Source organism: Heterocephalus glaber, unplaced genomic scaffold (genome assembly GCF_053883595.1).
Source record: "Heterocephalus glaber isolate CG9 unplaced genomic scaffold, H.glaber_assembly_v1.0 deba00001606, whole genome shotgun sequence".
Taxonomy (NCBI): domain Eukaryota; kingdom Metazoa; phylum Chordata; class Mammalia; order Rodentia; family Bathyergidae; genus Heterocephalus; species Heterocephalus glaber.
Window position 1 is genome coordinate 16,383,169 of NW_028258377.1, and position 20,606 is coordinate 16,403,774.

At 42.5% G+C, this 20,606-nt stretch overlaps 1 long non-coding RNA gene across 4 annotated transcripts in view; it reads right to left on the reverse strand.

Annotated features, from left to right (window-relative positions):
• The window catches only part of LOC106010769 (uncharacterized), a 148,742-nt gene that overhangs the window by 38,706 nt on the left and 89,430 nt on the right, over positions 1-20,606 (reverse strand). For all 4 annotated transcript variants that reach the window (XR_002387434.2, XR_015444779.1, XR_015444780.1 and 1 more), the window contains exons 5-6: positions 757-911; positions 36-233 (exon numbers count right to left, since the gene is read on the reverse strand). This is a non-coding gene — a long non-coding RNA (uncharacterized LOC106010769). The remainder of the gene's footprint in view (positions 1-35; positions 234-756; positions 912-20,606) is intronic.

Below are 20,606 nucleotides of genomic sequence, written 5' to 3' on the forward strand. Positions count from 1 at the left end.
TCAAGATTTCAGGAGGCCACACTGAGACCCCTTACCCAGGATTTGCTTTGCCACTGTCTTCTCAAGACACCCAACTGCCAAGAGCACCTCTCCAGCCTTCCCAAGTGCAGCAGAAGTGCCCTCAGACCCCAGGCTCACAGTGGGCTCACCACACAGCAGGCAGGAGCCAGGCCCAGGTCTCATCACTCCTAGGTAGAGTATAAAGGTTGGAATAACCACCTCTTGCAGAGTTTCTAAAAGGAACAGAAATAATGTATGTGAAAGTGCTTTGTACATTCTGAGGAGCAATTTCAGTGCTCATTTGTGATGCTACTATTATTAACACATTCAGCCAGAGCCCTGTCCCTGCAGGTACCCACACCCACCCTTCCCTAGTGCCCTCTATGCTGGCATGAGTATCTCTGTCCCTTCACTGGGAGGCATCCCCCAGGCCCGTGCATGGGGTAGGCAGAGGTATCAGAATTGATGGTCCTAGGAGCAGCCCTTAGCTATTAGACAGACACACCCAGGTTTCCCTAATCTTAAAGACGTATTCTCTGTTATCCCCCAGAACATCCTAGCCTTAGATGCCTTCTCATTCTACAGCTGGAATTCACTCCACAACATCCTATCATGACAGCCCCTCTCATCTGCTTGTACACAACTAGTGACAACTAGTGACAAGGAGCAACTAGTGACAAGGAGTGACAAGGAGCTAATCTTGAGCACCTTATTTCCTGTTTAGACAGCTCTGACTCTTAAAAGAAGCTTTCTTACCTTGTATGCAAGCTGTCTTCATTTCATTTCTACCCCCTTTTTTCTGCTTCTTCCTCTAGAAAGTATTAAACATATTTATTTAATTCTTGCTAATGTGTGAAGGGCTCATTCCAGGTCCTTTCTTGTCATATTCAAGGTTGAAGAGTCCTGAGCACCTGAAATGTGGGGAGGTAGTACAGAAAAAAGAAATAAAGTCAGAATGAGGAGACTGAAGATAGGAAAATTCCTATATTAATCAACTTTCTATCCTGGGACAAAATACCTGACAACCAAAAGGAGCTGGCACATTCCCACAATCCCAGCACTCAGGAGGCTGAGGCAGGAGGATTGCCATAAATTCAAGGCCAACTTGGGCTACATAGTGAGTTCAAGTCCAGCCTGAACTGCACAGTGAGACTCTGTCTTCAAACAAACAAACAAACAAACAAAAAAACACCTAAAAGAGGGGAAGTCTATTTTAGCTCACGGTTTCAGGGATTTCAGTTCATGGTCAGCTAGCTCCAAGGCAGAAATATCCCGCAAAAGGCTGTGACATAGGAAAGTTGCCTACTTCATGACAGCCTGGAACTGGGGAGCAGGGGAAAAGCCAGAGAGGGAGAAAGAGACTGAAACCAGATATAGTCACCAAGGTCACACCCCCATGACTCAGCCAGACCCACTCAGGATTGTGTTTTACTGATTTTCTAAGCATCTAGGAATCAAATCAAGTTGACAATCAAGATTAACCATCATTGTCTAATAGATTCCTACTGTTTTTACCTGCCCTCAGCCTTGTCCATTAACTGCATCAGAGTCTTGGAGGGAACCTCCCTTTTGTCCATGTGTTCCGCACGGGGGGGTGGCAGGTGTGGGTGGTTCCTCCCTGTAATCCCAGGTTAGCCAGTTTGGAGGAGCTGTTCAGAAATAAGCCCATGATCCAAGCCAGGGGACTCAGGTGGACGTGGCATCTGGCAGAGGAGACTTTCTTGTAAAGGACCTGTCGGTTGGCTTTCCTAGCAATAGACTCTGAGACAGAAAATCATAAAGTGTGTGGGGGGACACACAACAGGAGACACACCAGGCAGGAGGGAGCAGAGGGGAACCAACTAAAGGAAGTGTCACTAAAGGAAGGCCCTGCTCCCCCAAAGAAATCTGAACACAAAGGCCCTATAAACATTTTCCCAAGGGCATTGGGAGTTGGTAACCATACCTCCCCCAGAGGTGCAGCATGACCTTGGACAATTTGTCTTGAGTCCAAGTGCAGATTCCCAGTGAGGTGAGATCAGCAGACACTGCATAGTTCTGAGGACAGGCCTGGCCCAAGGGAAAGTGGGCTGTGCATTGCAGCATTCACCAACTTGGAAGGACGCAGAGACAGGAGAGCACAAGGCAGAGCCCCAGGACTCAGCCAGCCCCCAGGAGGCTCAGGTTAGGGAGCTGATGAAGTCCCCAGGACTTGAGCTGCTTTATGTAGGCTTCTGTCGCCAGGGCGGAAACAGTCCCCTTCCCATGTGTCCCATGCACTAGAATTCCTCCTATGAGAAAAACCAGAGTGTCTGCTTTCTTTTCCTGCTGCTAGAACAGAGTGCCTGAGACTGGGCAATTGATAAAGAATTGAGACTTATTTCTTACTGCTCTAGAGGGTATGAAGCCCAGAGTGTCTTCTGGCATCTGGCATCTGGCAAGGGCCTTCTGCATCACACAGAGAGGCAGGACACACATGAATCGTAGAGTAAAGGCAAGAGGGGGCCAAATTTATGACAAACACACAGTAGCATTAATCTGTCACCTCTTAAAGGTCCTGCTTCTTCATATTGTCACAATGGCAACTGAATTACAAGAGTGTTGGAGAGAACATTCCAGCCATAGCAGAAGGGCAAGTCAAGGTTCAGGAAAGGCCAGGAGGAAGCAGGCCTCCCTGGCCTCTCTATGCTTTGGGCATGTCACTCATTTGGTTAAATCTCCAGTGCTCACCCACAGCACTGGCCATGACCCGGGCAGGGAGACACAGAGGTGAGCAAAGGCCTCTGTTGTCCTTGACAAGTTTCCAGCCTGCACAGAGCCTCAACCAAGTCACCCTGGGCCTTGAATCCAGTAAGAAAGTGGGGCAGGAGGAGCTTTGGGGACTCCTCTACACTGTCTGCAGACCTAGGGAACCCCCACAGTAAGGCCACCTATTGGGTACATAGGGGCAAATCTTAAAGGACCCTTAGTCTTCAACCTTGAGTCCAACCCTGGCAGCAGAACAGTGACATGTGGCTGGTCTTTTCCGAGTCAGAACTCCTCAGACCAGCAGTACAGTGTGCGGGTACAGTATGCAGGTATAATGTGTGGTACAGTGTGAGGGTACAGTGTGCAGGTACAGAAACATGGCAGAGTTCAGCACATATGCTTTGAGGCTACCCTGGCTAGATTCAAGTACAGCTGTTGTCCCTCAGCATCTGCTGGGACTGGCTCCAGCACCTCTGAGTTATCAAATCCACAGGTGCTCACAAGAGCATGGTGTTTGCAGAGAATCCACATGCATCTTCCTGTCCCTTAAATCATGTTTAGATGACTAATGATTCCTGAAGCAACATAAGCACTGTATAAATACTTGCCAGACTACATTGTTTGGGGAAAAGCAACAAGGAAAAAAGTCTGTAATACTCAGTATGGATGCAAGTTTTTGCCCAAACACTTTCAATCCAAAGTTAGTTGAATCTGTGTGTGAGGAACCTGTGGATACGGGGGGATTCCTTCACTGCCTCCAATGCTCACTGGCTGTGTAACTTTGGGCAAGTCATTTCCTAGGCCTCAATCTTGCCGTCATAAAATGGAGATAATGGAGCTGCACCATAGAGTTGTCAAGAGGATTAAATGAACTCAACAACTAGCACATGAAAATCACTCCGTGGTGGTAGCTGCAATTATTGATGTTGCTGTTGATGTGATGATGATGATGATGATGATGATTAGGTTAAGGAGATGAAAAGAGGTCTACAGCAAAACATTTCAAAACCCATGGATTTAAGCTAAGTGGCTCATCACCTCTATTCTGTCTTGCTGCTCCTTTATCTTTCTGTGTTCTTCTACTTCCTTTGCAAGATGGCCTAAACAGCTGCTCTGTATGGATCAGTAGTACAAAAGCGGACTGCAAGAATCCAGGTGAGGAAATGAGAATGCCAACGGGAGGCAGCAGCTGAAAAACCAGGCTGACATGCAGAGGTTGGCATTTGAGTAAATAAATGGATATCCATGGAGCTCTAAGACAGGCCTGGCTTTGAATTCTGCCTCTGCCACTTGCTAGCTCTGTGACTCTAGACAAGCTGCTTAACCTTGCTGAGCCCCATTTTGGCTATAAATGGGGAAATCATACCTAACTCACAAGACTCTCAAAGGATTAAATGTGAATATTTCCTGGCACAAAATGGATGCCTAACACATATCATTTCCCCTGCTCAGGAGCTGAGTGACAAGTCAGTCAGAGCAGTGAGGTACCGCTAGCAATCACGTGAATGCAGCCCAACATCTTCTTCCAACCACAGTCCAGTGACCACATCATCAGGAGTACTGAGCTCCTTATATTATGGACTGAGGTCGACATCCCCATGGCCAGGTCATGGCAGCTGCCCATTAAGAAACACGTGTGTCCCTAAGGTCATTCTTAGCTGTTGAGGACCAGCTATGATGTGCACAGGCCCTGCAGTCCCTAAGTCAAGTAGCCTGGTCCCCAACATTTTCCTCACATAGCTTGATCCCCAACAGCTTCTGATACCCCCTTAAGCCTCTCTGTTTTCTAAGGCCCTGATAAGCTCCACCTGTTCCTAGAAATCTTCCTGGTCTTTCTATCTGATGGCCTGTAGCCCCTACTGTCTCTCTCACAATGTGAAGCCCTCAACTATGTCCTAGAGTGCACATTTGCTCCCTTGATTCAATGCAACCAAAAGCATATTGGGAACCTTCGCGCTTACACAGGGAGGAGAGGCCCTGTACAAAGAGGAGACCCTTATCCCTGACAGACTCAGTGAGAACCACAACTTGCCAAATCTTATACCATCTGGACAATCTGTAAGCCAGCCTGGGGAAAAGCCCCTTTTTCCTTTCCTGCATCTTTCCTTCAGCCCAGAGAGACAGTCCATTCCACAGATGTGAGGCTCAGAAAGGAAGGCCTTGCTACCACCACACCACGAGTAAGTACCTGCATGCAGACCCAAGCCTGCCTGTGTGACCCCAGAACCCACAGGAATACCCTCTACATCATCCTATCTCTCATATATGCAGTATGGTTTAAAAATACAGTAAATGTTTAATTTTTAAAAATTTATTCCAGTAAAAGGCACACTATCATCAATCTCCCTCAAAATACTTCCCCTCAATTGGAACATATTTATCCCGGTTCTGGAAGTGCTCTTTCATGGCTGTCTTTGTTGGCACTGTTGTGGCTGCCTCAATGTCCTGAATAGATTCAAAGCATTTACCTCCCATGGTCATTTGGAGAAGAGCCAGAAGTCTCACAGTGACAGATTTGGTGGGTAGGTGGATAAGGACACGCCTTATGTTTTTATTTGACAGAAATTGCCTTACCAGAAGTAAGATGTTACCTGGACTGGAATCATGGTGGAGGATGAAACTGTTCAGCCCCTAGAAAGAGGACTTCCAGAACTGCTTCGAAAAGTGGCAAGGACAATGCGATCAGTGTGTTCAAAGAGAGGGGGCATACTTTGAGGGGAATTAATGACAATGTGTCTTTTACTGTAATAAACTTTTTAAATTTGACCACTACTGCATTTTTCAATTACTCCTTGTTATGTTTTCCATGATGACATACTCATTGACTCATTGCTGCTGTATCTTTCCTCCCCAGAGTGTTCTGCTTCTGCCAGACTTTCACCCTATCTCTTCCCCTTACATGGTGCACACACCCTCAGTGACTGTGCATTTCCAACTTACTTCCTCCTTTGCTCCAAAGAGCCCCTTTTACCTTTATTTCCCCTTTCAAAAACACCTTGAACCAGCAAATTCGTTTCCTATTCCATAGCACCACCTGGCGGCTATGGAGAGTACAGCGCCGTATTGATGATTTTCGTGGTCAGAGAAAGGAAACCTCATTGCCTAAGTTTGAGAATGATCTGAGCAGCATAACTAAAACCAGTGCTTGGGACACAGCCCACTCCGTCTCTCCGTGGGAGTTGTGTTTACAGTAACCCCATGACATACCACCCTGCCAGTGCAGGAAATAGACACGGAAGCTTCCCTTCCTCATCAGCTGACCTGGGGCTGCAGGGCACCATCTGGTACAAACCATCGGACCGGGTGGAGTCTTGCTGAGCTGCCAGGCCCCAGGGAAGAAGCTGCCCCAGGAGCTGAGGACTCACTAGGGATGCTGCCTTTTCCTGCTCACTGGAGGGCACACATTCCATCATCTAAACCATACAGAATAGAAATTGTACATAATACATTGTTTTATTCTCTTCACATAAATTATCATACATGACAAAACTGCACCAACAAATCTAACAGTTTGTTAAAATGTTAACGAAGGCTGTTTGTGCATGGTGGGATTCTTAATATACTGTTCTGTGTATTCCAATTTTTCCATATTTATCCTGGATTACTGTGACCATGGGGGGTGAGGGAGGCATGTTTATGCTCTTGGGAAAACTGAGAATATTTCTCAATTCACTGGGGAGCTGTGGCTTAGGAGCTAGCCTTAGACTTGCTGTAGTAATTAACTGTGGTGTCACCTTGAATAAGAAAGCACCTAGCTGATTGGTTTAGCATAGTTCTGAGTGTGGATGATGGACTTACTGAGGAGGGAAGCCCCACCCTGGGTGTGGGTGGCACCAACCAATAGGCTTGGAGCCTGGATGGAATAAAAAGGGAAAGAAGAAGGAAGTCTCGTTTCTGCTTCTTTGGAGATCTCCAGTTTTCATCATCACCTTTGGACAGCCATCTCCGGGCTTGCACCTAGACTCTTGAGCCTTCCAGTGCAGACTCTCCAGCCTTATAACACAGGCCCTTCGGCCTCCTGACACCGACTTGCACAGAACTCTGCAGTGAGCTCCAGGTCTTCCACCTTGGGCTGTATCATCTGGCTCTCCAGCAGGCAGATGGCTCTTTTGTATTTTTCCATACCTGACTCTGCACACTGCCATTTACAAGTTTATTTACCTCGTAAATAAGCTATAAGTGATCAAAACTACCTACCACACAGTGTTGTCATGAAGGTTAAATGAGATTACGGATGTGAAAACACTGGTAAAGTGTGAGTGTTCAATAAGTGAAGACTGTTTTATAGACTTGGAATTGACTCACTGTGTAGCCCAAGCTGGCCTTGAACTTGAAGTGATGCTCCTGCCTCAGCCTCCCGAGTACTGAGATTACACACATGCACCAGCATAGCCAGCATTTCTGCTACTTATTTTTTATTTTTTTTTATTTTTTTATTTTTTGGTACCAGGGATCGAACTCGGGACCTTGTGCTTGCAAGGCAAGTGCCGGAACCACTGAGCTAAATCCCTGGTCCCTGCTACTTATTTTTTAAACCTAGCTTACTGTAAAAATAGCATACTGTGTGACAGTGGAAGCAGCTTCATCCACTTCATGTTCATTGCATCTCTTTTTTTTTCTTTGGTACCGGGGATCGAACTCGGGTCTTTGCGTTTGCGAGGCAGGCGGTGGAACCACTGAGCTAAATCCCCAGCCTGCATCTCTTGATTACATCAAGAGGCCATGCCCAGTGATTGATCTACACCAACCAGATTTGTGTAAGTGCACTCTATGGTGTGTTTGAATAATGACATCGTTGCCTCAGGGTGCATTTCTCAGAACATATTCCCATCAGTAAGTGATGCATGACTATATTGAGTTTTTTTAAAACTGGTAACTAATGCCGGGGATTTAGCTCAGTGGTTCCGCTGCCTACCTTGCAAGCACAAGGTCCCAAGTTTGATCCTTGCTACCAAAAAAACCTGGTAACTAATAAGGTCAGGGGCTGAGGATGTAGCTCAGTAACACAGGATTTACCTACCAGGTGCAAAGTCATGGATTTGATCCTCGGCACCACAAAAAGTAAAAAACAGATCAGAGTTTCACAAACTACTATATCAGAGTGCTCAAATGGTGTCACTGGGAGTCTTTCTCCATCTCTCACTGCTTCTTCCTCTGTATCCGCTCAAATCTCCCAGGCTCTTCCTACATGATGTCAGGCCTCAGCTCGGATCCTACCTTCTCAGGACCCCTAGCAGCAACAGAACCTCTCACTCCCAAAGATTCCAACTGAAGTCACATGCTAAGGCAACACAGCCCAGAAGTAACAGCCCTGGGGAGGGACAGGACCTGCTCTACTCAAACCATGTGACTGTGTGGGTTGTTTCCCCCCGAGGAAACGAGATGATGCCAAAATGCTTATTAACCACATAAACACACAAATGCTATCATAAATGTAGGGCATTATGGCTTCTATCTAGATGTCCCCCAAAGCCTCATGTGCTCCTAGGTGGGGCTTTTCAGAAGTGGCTGGATCTAGCAGCATGAATGTGTATTAAGGGTATGATACTAGGATTAAGGATGTGTGGTACTGGATTAGTCCACTAATTGGATTATCACAGTTCTGGCTGTGGGTAATGGGAAGCCTTGCCCTGGGTGTGGGTGGCACCACCCAGAAGCTTTGTAGCCTGGATTGGGTAAAAGGGAGAGGGAAGCTGCTGCTTCATTGCTTCCTGCCTGCCTTGCCATAGACTATTTTTTCTTTTTCTTTTTTTTTTTTTGTACCAGGGATCGAACTCAGGACCTTCCACTTGTGAGGCAGGCTCAGTGCCACTTAGCTAAATCCCTGGCCCTATAGACTGTTTTTCTTCTGTGGTGCCTTAGAGCCAGCTGATTATGGACTGAAACTCTACAAACTATAAACTAAATAAACCTTTCCCCCTTTAACTGTGAGTGTCTGGTACTTTGTCTCAGCCTTGCACAAGTAAAGTAATTAAGACATAGGGTCACACCTCCCTTAGGATAGAAATTTTGACAATTACTTTAAATACCTGTGGAAAGAGTGGGACAGCAGTGGGAGTCAAGGACATGACTCCTCCTTATGACTGGCTCATTATACAACCTTGAGAAGCAGAGTGGCTAGGCTGGGTCTGTATCTTCATCAGTCCAGCTGGAGTGTTGGCCTACAACTCAAGCTCATGTGCTTCTAAGGCCAGGTCAACAGAGCTGGAAATAGTAGGGCTGTGGCGACTCGCAAGTGCAAACAGATGCAGTGTTGTATGCCCACGCAGGTCTTTTGATTCTTCAAGGCATTCTGCAAAGTCTCCTGAGATTTCAGTGTGAAAGACTAATCTAACCATGGTCATGGTGCCACAAATCTGTGAGCTGTGTACACCACTGAGAAAGCCATGGGAGGATTACACACATCCAGAGGTAGGCTGGGCAATACACAAATCCTATCTCAATCAGCCTGCTGGAAATGAAGTTAAAACTTTATATGAATTTTTTTCAAAATGTAAAAGCCTTTTTAATTTTTTTAAAAAAGGAATGAAGTAAGCCAGGAATGTGGGTACACACATAATCCCAGTACACAGAAGGCTGAGGCAAAAGGCTCTCACATTTGAGGTCGGCTTGGACTATGCAGCAAGTTCAAGGCCAGCTTAGACTACATAAGAAGACCCTGTCTTGAAAAACAGAAACAGGAACCAAGCACTACTACCTGCTACAACAGGAATGAACCTCAGAAACAGTATGCAAAATGAAAAAAAGAAGATCAAACACAAAAGACAGCTCAGCATATAACTCCATTTATATGAAATACCCAATCTATTCAAAAAGCCAAAAGGGAGGTGCTGGGGTCTTCAGGGACGGGGAGTGGGGAGTATATTCTTAGCAGGTACAGAGTTTCCTCCTGGGGTGACAAAAATGTTGGAACGAAATGCAGTGGTGCTTGTACAACACTGGGAGCACACTGAAATATCACTGAACTGCATGCTTTAAAATTGTTAAATGTAACGTGGATTTTACCTCAATTTTTAAAAAATGTTTTTAAAATGTCCTGCTAGCAAAATAAAACATGTCTGTGGGCTGAGCTGGGCCCAGTGTTTAATCCCAGCCCAACAACACCTAGAGACCCTTTTAACACTCACCCCACAACTCCAGGGACCCAAATGTCTCCTCCATCTGGCAGTGGCAACCAGCAGACCACAGTTTCCAGCAAAGAGAGAAGAGGCAGATAATTTGAGGCCAGAAAACAAAAATCTGCTTAAGCTGGAACCACACCAAGGTTCTTCATTTTTCCCTTTTTTTTCCAACTGCCCTTTGCCACAACGAAGGGCAAAGAGTTGCCCCTGGGTGACAGCGAATGGGTTTTGTTGACACAGCCCAAGTTCAATTTGTGTGAAGTTAATAATTAGGCTGTCATCCCTCCGCTCCAGAGCAATTAGGGGCCCGCGGAGGGAATGAATGGGCCCTATTATCGAGGGGAATTATAAATAGAGAAGCCGGTGGGGGATGGGGCTCCGCGCAGGATCACCGCCCTGCACTCTGCGCCGAGCCTCAGCCGCCAGCGTGCAGCCTCGCCTCGGCTGACAGCTCCAATCCCAGCAGCCATCCAAAACGGCTCTAAATTCTGCCTCTGTCACCCGTGCCTGACTTTTTATGCTGTCCAGAGCAGGGTTGAGCGGCCCAGCTGAGCAGCGGGGAGCTGGGTGAGATAACCGCCTTTGTTTGCGTTACCTCCCAGCTGGGGTCTGAGGTGTCTGGTGCTGAGCGAGGGATCTGGGCCCAGCCTGACAGGCCGGGGTGTTGCGAACACGAGAGACAGGCTGCTCTGCAGCTCCCGGGTCAGAGCAAGGTCCCAGCAGGAGCGCTGGCCCCGGAAGCCTGGGCCTTGGTCTCAGTGAAAGAGCTCTTCCGTGCCCGCCTCTCTTTGTCCCACACTCCCAAGTTCGTGCCCAGCCCTCTCTGCGGACTTCTGCCCATCAGAGCAGATTAATTTGGTAGTTCAAGAAGGAAAAGTATGTGTCACACTATGGGAAGAGCAACGTCACAGAGTGTGTGTGTGGGGGGGGGTGTTCACACACGCAGACCACACAGCTTTGTGCATACCTAGGAGGTGCAGTATAGCCTGCACCACCGCCATGAGCCTGGATTGCATGTGCAGCAGCACGGAGTACTGGGACAGCTGTAATCCAGTAAGGAATATTTGTATGTCTGAATATATCTAAACATAGAAAAGGCACAGTGAAGATATATGCCATATCTTAAAAGACTTTTAAAAATTGTGTGTCTGACTAGGATGGTGCTTGAAGGCCTGGCAGTCACTCTGGGGCAGTCAGGAGTGAGTGGGGAGTGAATCTGAAGACTGGGGTCACTGCTGTCCACTGCTGTAGACTATCAACACTACACCTAGGCAACACTGAAGTTAGAAAAAGTATTTTTCCTTCATGGTGAACCTTTGCTTACTGAAACTTTTTTTTTTTTTTTTTTGAGACAGGCTCTCACTATGTAGTTCAGGCTGGACTTGAACTCATTCTGTAGCCCAGGCTGGCCTCAAACTCAAGGCAATCCTCCTGCCTCAGATTCCTGAGTGCTTGGATTACAGGCATGCACCACCACACCCAGCTTGCAACATTTAATTTTATGGATTTTTATGTTTTTAACTTTTTTTGCTGTTTTGTAGTAACAGCATAAAACACAAACTGCACATCACTACAAAAATATCTTCCTAGCCAGGAATGGAGGCACATGCCCGTAATCACAGCACTTGGGAGGCAGAGCCAAAAGGATTACTGTGAGTTCAAAGCCAGCCTGGGCTACATAGGAAGTTCAAGGCCAGCCTGAACTATATAGTGAGACCCTGTCTCAAAAAAAAAAAAAGTTAAAGCCCAGCCTGGATAACTCAGTAACTTAGTAAGAATTTGTCTCAAAATTAAAAAATGAAAAAGGCCTGGAGATGTAGCTTAGTGTGAAGGCCCTGGGTTCAATCACAAAAAGAAAAAATCCTTTATATCTTCATTATATAAAGATTTTTTTCCATTCTCACATATGTAAGAAGTACATATGTACATATATGTACTAATAAAATTTTTAAATATATATATATGTAATTGTAAAGACCTTAAAAGAAAATAAAATTTTTAAAACTTACTCTAACACCATATATATATATATATTCTTTCATTTAAACATTTTTATTAAAAATGAAGGCGCAAGTAGGCTGAGGCCTATGCAGAGTCAGCACTGTCATATCCCTGTCTTCCCCTCCACATCTCATCCCACTGGAAGGTCCCCAGGGAGCAGCACCTATGGACCCGTCATTTAGGGTGACAATGCCTTCTTCTGGAGCCCTTCTGAAGGACCTGCCTGAGGAGGTGTCCCCTTCAGAAACATGTGCACAGTGCTTTGCTTGGTTGATTTCTTTTTTTTTCTTTCAGTCATAGATTTGCCTGTAAGCATAGCATGCCCCCTGAACATTCCTCTCATGAGAATCTTGTGGTGTTGGTCCGTGTTTTCAAACATTTTAGGAAGCTTGTTGAGGCCTGCAAAACCTTCTACTAAACACTTCACTGTGAATTTTCTTGGGGTTCTTCTTTTCCTCACCCTGCCGTGTCTTGTTCTCTTGCACCCTCTTTAGCTATGTATCTGATAGACTGCATCTTACATGCAGTCTATAAATGCAGTCTATCACTGATAGAAATGCCATGCTACACATGACTGCACCTACTACAAGAAACTGATAGTAATAATTAACATTTACATAATGCTTTCAAAGCATCAGGCACTTTTTCATACAAGGAGTGATCAACATATACAGTGAATTGGGCTGGGGATTTAGCTCAGTGGTTCTGCCACCTGCCTTGCAAGCACAAGATTCTGAGTTTGATCCCCAGCATCAAAATATAGATATAGATATAGATAGATGGTAAATGTTTAAATTATAAAACTTTATTACATTTAAAGACACATTGCCATTGATTTCCCTCAAACACACCACCTTACTTTGAACATATTTGTCCCATTGTTCTTCTCACTTTCTGAAACAGTTCTGAATGTTCTCTTTCATGAATGTCTACAAACGGTGATCAAACATAGGGTGGACACTGCTGCTGACAAGTGCCATCCACCATAAAGGCAGATTCATAGAAACATTATGGTGTCTTCATCCACCTTATTCACCAGATCTGGCACCATGAGACTTCTGGCTCTTCCGCAAAGTCAAAATGACCATGAAAGGTAAATGTTTTGAATTGATTCAGGTCGTTGAGGCAGCCAGAACAGCATACCCAAAGACACTGAGGAAAGAAGACTTCCAGAACGGCTTCAGAAAGTGCCAAGAGCTCTTCTGGGAAAATGACAGAATGGTATGCAGCAACAAATCAGCCTCTCGAAGATTTGGGATCCAAACACTGGGAAATAACAACTTGGGGAAGAAAAGAAGGAGGGAGGTGGAACCCTGAGACAGGAAAATCAGAACCTACAGAGAAATTGAAGAAACAGATCTCAACACGGAAAAAAGGAAGGGGCAATCTGCATCTTCTCCTAGGCTCCTGGCTTGTGGCTCTTAAGAAGGGAAGATAAAAATCTACACAGACACAGTGAAAGCAGGTGACTCCAGAGGCCCTTGGGGAGAAATGCACCAGTGATATGGAGCACTGGATGCCACATGCTACAACAGCTGGTGAGTGACTCCAGTCCAAGTGTCTGCCATATCCCCTGGAGAGAGTGCTTGGTCAAATGCCATTTTAGGGAGGAGCCAACTGAACCTGAGACTCAGAGAAGCCACAGGTTGGCTTCATCTCAGGGTTCCCAGTGTTAAACTCCCACAGTGACTAGGTGAGGGACAACCACGAGAGATGTCCATGGTCAGCTCAGCAAGAGACACCCAGAGTGTCATAAGCTAAACAACTTGGGCCCTACCCCCACAATGAGAAGCCAGGTTCCGCCCAAATTTCCATAGACTTGGAAGTCCCAGAGCTGGCATCCCATCCTAATCCTACTGCCAGCTTGCTGGTGGTTACACAGCATGTATCTGGGCTCTGATTGCTTTCTTTGTCTACTAGTGAGAGCAGGGTCACACCTTGAATTGGACACTGCCATGATACTCTAGACCCCAGAAGATAACCACAGCCTTGAAATCATAATGAAATTTCCTTTTTTTCTTTACTTTTTTGAGGTTTTTGTCTGTTTGCTTGATTTTGGTTTTTTGTGGGTGTAAACATTGTTTTCATTGTTTTTTCCTTTTATTCTTCCCTCCTGTCTTCTTCACCAGTTTCCTGAGGTTTGGGTAATCTCCCTTTGTCCTTCGGCCTTTTTCTAATCTCTTTTTCTTATTTTATTTCTCTATTTTTCCTCTTTTCCCTTTTAAATTTTCTCCCCCGTATTACTTCTCTCTTATTTTTGCTCTCTGTATAATTTCTCTTTTTTCTCCCACTTTTTCTTTTATCTTCTATTTCTTGCCAGTTTTTTGTCCTACCTTTACCCAATTCTATAGATATCCTTCTCCTCCCCAATAAGATCCTTTGTACCATTTCTCTCTCCCCCTTCTCATGTTATAGTTTAAAGTTTCAAAGTTTTCCTTTTGCATCCCCCATTCCCAAACCCTAAATCTTTAATAGTATAACCACAAAGCTTTGTTAATCTTTTGATCGTCAACTCTATAAAATTGCTGCTGAATTCTTTTCTATTAGCAGAGATACAGCTGTTATATTTAGAATAAATCAGCTGTAAGTCAGTACCTGAGTTGCCTTAATGTTTATATCATAATTGATAGTTTCTTCTCTAGGAATAAGGGTGGTACATAACTGGCTCTTATGGTGTGTTAATATCTAATTTGTTTTAGGCAATACACTGTAGCTGTTTCACTTAATATTAACAGGGTCACATAATTGTCATTACATCTCTACAAGCCAACACTCAGATTGCCTTTGTGACTTTAACAACACTAGAGTACACTCCCAAGGAACTTGGTAGCTGGACTAACTACACTGTACCCTCTTTTCCCAAAATAACAAAGGTGGTTGAATCTTGGGGCTGTGGCAAAAGATTATAGTTAGTGATACCCAAAGTACATCACTAAAAAACAACTAGCAACAAAGTCTTTAGACTATGAGCATCCACAAACCTCAGTACACACACAAAAACAATGAACAAAAACAATAAAAACATGGGAAGAAAAGGCAACAAAATGCCTCCCCAAACCCCCAATTCCCCTGAAGCCCATCCAGGGGGCACCAAGGAGGAGAATAGTATAAGCCACACACCTGAATTACTGGAAAGTGTAACAGAGAAGTTTAGAAAACTGCTCAAACAGATACTCAGTGGGATTAGAGAAGACATAACTAAACATAAAATGATATAAAACATAAATGACCAGTTCACCAAATAATAAGAGCTCATGAAAAAGTTTCAATCAGAAATCTAGGAGATTAAAAATCATATTGAAAGTATGAGCAGCAGGATGAAGACAGAATTTCAGAACTAGAAGACAATGATGCCTTCAAAGACCAACTACTTGGGTGGGGATTTAGCTCCCCGCTAGAAGCTACCACCTGCCTAGAAAGTGCAAGGTCCTGAGTTTGACCCTCAGTACAAAAAAAAAAAAAAAACTACTCAAAGACACTTTAAAAACAGCAAGACAAAATGAAAACTTGATCTAGCACCTTCTAGATGATGCAAAGAAAACTAATCTAAGAGTAACTGAAATAAGTAAAAAATACAACACAAATAGCATTTAAAAACCTTTTCACAGACATAATGGCAGAAAACTTCCCAAATATAGGGAAAGAAATAAACATATAAATAAATGAGGTATATAGCAAACCAAATAGCCATGGCCAAAAGAGAACCTCTCCACGCCACATTATACTCAAAATTACAAAAGTCCATCACAGGGACAAAATCTTAAAAACTGTTAGAGAAGGGCAATAAATCACATACAAAAGTAAACCTATTAGACTCACAGCAGACTTTTCTACACAAACCTTAAAGGCCAGCAGAGCTTGGAGTGTAGAGTTTCAATCCCTAAAAGATAATTTCCAACCCCAACTTATATATCCTGCAAAACTTTCCTACTTTCCTTTAAAACTGATGGAGAAATATGGTATTTCCATGACAAGGAGTGCTTCAAGTAATTCATGACCACCAAACCAGCATTGCAAAAAATTCCCACGGCTATCCTAGAAAGAGACAATGAAGCCAACAATGTCAATAAGTCGAAGAGAATGAATACACCTTGCAAGCACCTAAACAAAAGGGGGAAAATGAGAAAATCAGCAACAGAAAAATAATAGAAGACAGGAATAAGTTAGTACTTCTCAGTATTAACTCTCAATGTGAATGTCTCAATTCCCCAGTCAAAAGATCTAGATTGGCAGAATGGATCAAAAAAAAGAAAGAAAAAAAAAACCCAACAATATGCAGCATATAAGAAACACAGTTAATTCAAAAAGATATGGATTAAAAGTCAAAAGATGGAAAATAATATTCCATGCAATGGTCTAATTTCAGACAAAGTGGATTTCAAGCTAAGACTGATCAGAAGAGACAAAGAAGGTCACTACATATTAGTTAAGGGAACAATTCAACAGGAAGAGTTAAAAATTATAAATATATACATACCAAATACCAGCACACCCAACTTCATAAAACAGACATTAATGGACATGAAAAGTCAGATAAACACCAATAAAATAGTCATGGGGGACCTCAATACCCCACTATCACAAATGGAGAGATCAACTAGACAAAAAAATCAATAAAAAACATCAGAATTGAACCAAACCTTCAAACAAATGGATTGAATAGATATTTATATGCTCCATCCAATAACAATAGAATACACATTCTTCTCAGCAGCACATAGGTCTTTCTCTAAAATAGACCACACACTAGCCAATAAACCATGCTTCAGCAAATACAAAAGAATCAAAATTATCCCATGCATATTATCAGGTCGTAGTGAAAAGAAAATAGAAATCAATGACACAAGAAATCACATAAACTATCCAAATACATGGAAATTAAACAATACTCTTGAATAATCAGTGGGTCACAGATGAAGTTAAAGAAGAAATTAGACAGTTTCTACAATCAAACAATAATGCCACTATGAAATACTGGAACCTATGAGACACAATGAAAGCAGTCCTAAGAGGGAAGTTCATAGCGATGAATTCCCACATCAGAAAAACAGAACATTCTCAAATAAATAACCAAATGATGCACCTCAAGGTCCTAGAAAAATAAGAACAATCTAAACCCAAAGCAAATGCAAGGAAAAAAATTATAAAAATCAAGGCAGAAATGAATGAAATTGAAACTGAAAAAAAAAATACAAAACATCAATGTATCTTTGGTTGGTTCTTTGAAAGATTAAACAAAATGGACAAACCCTTAGCTAATCTTACCAAAATAAGGACAGAAAAGACCCAAATCCATGTAGATAGAAATGAAAAGGGTGAAATCACAACAGATTCTCCTGAAATCCAGACGATCATTGTTAACAACTTTGAGAACCTATACTCTAATAAAATGGAAAATACAAAGGAAGTGGATAAATTTCTATATACATATGAGTTACCAAAGCTGAACCTAGAAGATATAAAAATTCTGAATAAGCCAAAATCAGTCAGTGAAATTGAAGAAGTAATATTTTTTAAAACTACCAAGTAACACTGGGGATTTAGCTCAGTGGTTTCAGCACCTGCTGCGCAAGCACAAGGACCCGAGTTCAATCCCCAGTACTAATAAATAAATAAATAAATAAATAAATAAATACTACCAAGTAAGAAAAGCCCAGGTCCCAAAAGATTCACTGCTGAATTCTACAAGACCTTTAAAGAAGACTTAATGCCAGTACTCCTCAAACTTTTTAATGAAATCAAAAGGGAAGCAGTAACTCCCAAAGTCGTTCCTGGCAGCAAGCATTATTCTGATTCCAAAACCAGAAAAGGACCCAAGCAACAAATGAAGAGAATTACAGGCCACTCTCTTTAATGAACACAGATGCAAACATCCTCAATAAGGTTTTGGCAAACAGAATGCAGCAAGTCATCAAAAAGATTATACACCATGAGCAAGTAGGATTCATCCCAGGGATTCAGGAATGATTCAGCATACACAAATCCAGCCGGGGATTTAGCTCAGTGGTGCCTTTGCCGCCTGCCTCATAAGCGCAAGGACCCAAGTTCGATCCCCAGTACCAAAGAAAACACAAATCAATAAATAAAATACACCATATTGACAGAGCCAAAGACAAAAATCACATGATCATCTCAATAGATGCAGAAGTATTTGGCAAAATCCAACATCCACTGAAGATAAAACATTGAAGAAAATAGGAATAGAAGGTCTTCACCTCAACCTGATAAAAGCCATCTATGGCAAACTAACTGCCAACGTCATACTAAATGGAGAGAAGCTGAAAACTTTCCCTCTAAAATCAGGAACAATATAAGGATACCCACTATCACCACTTCTCTTTAATATGTCTTGAAACATTAGCTAGACCAATAAGACAAGAGAAAGAAATAAAAGGGATATGTATAGGGAAGGAAGAAGTTAAATTATCATAGACCCCAAAAACTCCACCAAAAGACTCCTAGAACTAATATCCAAATTCATCAGTGTAGCTGGCTACAAAGTCAACACTCAAAAATCAATAGCATTCCTGTACACCAATAACAAACTCATCAAGAGGGAAATTAGGAAAACAATACACTTCACAATAGCATCAAGAAAAATGAAATACTTAGGAATTAACCTAACCAAAGAAGTGAAAGATCTCTATAATAAAAACTATAGTACTCTGAAAAAGGGAATTAAGGATATCAAAAAGTGGAAAGATATCCCCTGTTCCAGGATAGGCAGAACCAATATTGTAAAAATGGCCAAACTTTCAAAACTGTTATATAGATTTAATGCAATCCCAATCAAAATACCAATAACATTGCTTACAGAGATGAAGAAAACAATCCTAAAATTCATATGGAACCAAAAGAGACCTAGAATAGCGAAACCAATCCTGGGCAACAAAGGCAAGAGAGGGGCATCACAATCTTGGACTTCAAGTTATATTACAAAGCTATAGTGAGGAAAAAAAAAAAAAACCCAGCATGGTCTTGGCAAAAAAAAACCCAGACTCATGGATCAATGGAGCATAATAGAAGATACAGAAACAACTCCAGGCACACTCATCTATGTTAGTTTACAAAGAGCCAAGTCCCTTTGCTGGAGGAAAGATAACCTCTTCCACAAATGGTGCTTGGAAAACTGGCTATCTGCATGCAGAAGGTTAAACTTAGGGCCGGGGATTTAGTTCAGTGGTGCCACACCTGCCTCGCAAGTGCAAGGTCCCGAGTTCGGTCCCCGGTACCAAAAAATAAATTTTTTTAATAAAAAAAAAAATCACAGATCTAAACATTAGAACAGAAACAATATGTTGAAAGATAAAATAGGTAAAACTCTTGAAGGTGTAGGCAAAGACTTTATGAACAAAATCCTGGTGGCACAAGAAATAATACCAAGAATTTAAAAATGGGATCACATCGAATTAAAAAGCTTCTGCACAGCAAAGGAAACCACAGAGTGAAGAGAAAACCTACAGAATGGAGAAAATATTTTGACAGCTACTCCTCAGACAAAGAACTAATATCTAGAATACATAAAGTACTCAAAAAAATAGACCCCCCAAATTTAAAGACCCAGTTAAAAGATGGGCATCTGAAATGAATAGACACTTCTCAGATGATGAAATACAAATAGCCAATAAATACATGAAAAATGTTCAACACCACTGGCAATTAGAGAAATACAAATTAAAACAATGCTGAGATTCCATCTCACTCCAGAAAGAATAGCTGCCTACCATCAAGAAACCAACCAATAACAAATGCTGGTGAGACCGTAGGGAGGAAGGAACCCTTCTCCATTGTTGGTAGGAATATAAACTGGCAACCACTATGGGAATCATTATGGCAATTCCTTAAAAAGCTAAAAGTAGAAATTCCATACTCCCCTTTGAGGTATCTTCCCAAAAGAGTTAAAGATACCGTACCACAGTGATACATGCATATGCATGTTTATAGCAGTGCAATTCATAATCACTAAACCTTTTTATGGTGTGCGGGGGGGGGGGGGGGGATCTTGCTAGGTAGTTCCAGCTGGCCTTGAACTCATTATGTAGCCCAGGATGGCCTCAAACTTGTGGAAGTCCTCCTGCCTCAGCCTCCCCAGTGCTGAGATTACAAGCATGTGCCACCCCACCCCCAGCATAATAGTTAAATCTTGGAAACAGCCTCTATGTCCATCAACAGATGAATGAATTTTTTTAAATGTGGTATTTATACACAATGGAATAGTACCCTGACATTAAAAGGGTAAACTTGAGTCACTTGTAGGAAAACTGATGCACCTAGAGACCATACGTTAAGTAAAGTAACTCAGACACACAAGTTTAAATACTGCATTGTTTCTCTTATATGAAAAATTCAATATATAAATACATACAATGTACGAAATGAAAGATAGACAACAGGAAAAAAAAGAGGTGAAAAGAGGTATTATAATCCAATGTAGACAATGTCTCTAAAAGTGCAGCTTAGGGCCAGGAATTTAACTCAGTGGTTCCACCACTTTCCTCAAAAGAACAAGTTCCCGAGTTCAATCCCCAGTACCAAATAAATAAATAAATAAATAATTTTTAAAAATAAAAGTGAAGCTTAGCACAATTGCCTTACATGTTTTATGTGTTCTTTGGCCTATTAATCTGGTTTTCAATCTATATATGTGATAATTAACTTTATAAGGTCTTATAAGAGAAATAAATGAATCTGATGCTAGAAAAATAAAAGGAGGAAAAAGAAAAAAATTGAAATGTGTTGTGTACATGTACCAATCCT